The sequence below is a fragment of the Palaemon carinicauda genome, chromosome 18 (assembly GCF_036898095.1).
Source record: "Palaemon carinicauda isolate YSFRI2023 chromosome 18, ASM3689809v2, whole genome shotgun sequence".
Classification (NCBI taxonomy): Eukaryota; Metazoa; Arthropoda; class Malacostraca; order Decapoda; family Palaemonidae; genus Palaemon; species Palaemon carinicauda.
Window position 1 is genome coordinate 54,865,630 of NC_090742.1, and position 1,660 is coordinate 54,867,289.

The following is a 1,660-nucleotide window of genomic DNA, read 5'->3' on the forward strand; positions in this document are numbered from 1 at the left end:
AAAAGTTTGGATCATCTCAACTAATGCATTTGATCATCTTCATCGAAACCCTTGGTCATCTTAACTAAAGGATTTGATCATCTTCATCAAAACCTTATGTGATTTTAACTAAAGCATTTGATCATCTTTACCAAAACATTTGGTTGTCTTCATTAAGCATCTGATCATAATCATCTAAACTTTTGGTTATCTTTACTAGTGCATTTGAGCGTCTTCTTCAAAACCTTTGGTCATGTTAACTAATTTTTTCAATCATCTTCATCAAAACCTTTGGTCATCTTAACTAAAGCATTTGAGCATCTTCATCAAAACATTTGGGCATGTTAACTGAAGCATTTGAGCATCTTCATCAAAACATTTAGTCATCTTAACTAAAGCGTTTGAGCATCTTCGTCAAAACCTTTGGTCATCTTAATTAAAGCATTTGATCACTTTTATTAACAGTATTGATATTCTCAACTAAAGCATTGGATCATCTTCATCAAAACCTTCGGTCACCTTACCCAAAGCATTAGTTCATCTTCATCTAAACCCTTGGTAATCTTAACTGAAGGATTTGATCATCTTCAGCAAAATCTTATGTAAACTTAACTAAAGCATTTGATCATCTTTACCAAAAAATTTTGTTATCTTCATTAAGTATCTGATCATCTTCGCCAAAGCCTTTGGTCATTTTAACTACTGTATTTGCGCATTTTCATCAACACCTTTGGTCATCTTATCTAAAATTTTTGAGTATCCTCATCAAAACTTTTGGTCATCTTTACTAATACATTTGAGCATCTTTAAGACCTTTGGTCATCTTAACTAAAGCATTTGATCATCTTTATCAAGACCTTTGGTGATCTTATCTTAAGCATTTGATCATCTCCATGAAAACCTTTGGTCATCTTAACAAAACCATTTGTTCATAATCATCCAAACCTTTGGTCATCTTAATTAAAGTATTTGGTCCTTTCGTAATCTTAACTAAGGTATTTGAGCATTTGGGTATCTTCATCAAAGCCATTGGTCATCTTAACTAAAGCATTTGATCATCTCCATCAAAAGTTTGGGTCACCTTAATCAAAGCATTTGATCATCTCCATCATAACCTTTGATTATCTTAATCAAGCATTTGATCATCTTCATCAAAACCTTTCGACATCTAAACTAAGGCATTTAGGCAATTTCATCAAAATCTTTGATCATCTTAACTAAAGCATTTAAGCATCTCCATTAATACCTTTGGCCATCTTAACTAAAGGGTTTGAACAATTTCATTAAAATCTTCGATCATCGTAACTAAAGCATTTGAGCACCTTCATCGAAACCTTTGGTCAACTTCACTAAAGCACTTGATCATCTTCATTTAAACCTTTGGTAATATCAACTGAGGCATTTGATCATCTTCATAGAAACCTTTGGTCATATTAGGTAAAAAATTTGATCATAATCATCAACACCTTTGGCCATCATAACTAAAGAATTTGATCATCTTCATCAAAATCATCTGCCATTTCAACTAAAGCATTTAATCTTCTTCATCAAAACATTAGGTCATCTTAACTAAAGCCTTCCCTCATCTCCATCGATACCTTTGGTCATCTTAACTAATGCCTTTGATCATCTCCATCGAAAGCTTTGGTCATCTTAACTAAAGCATTTGATCTTCTTCATA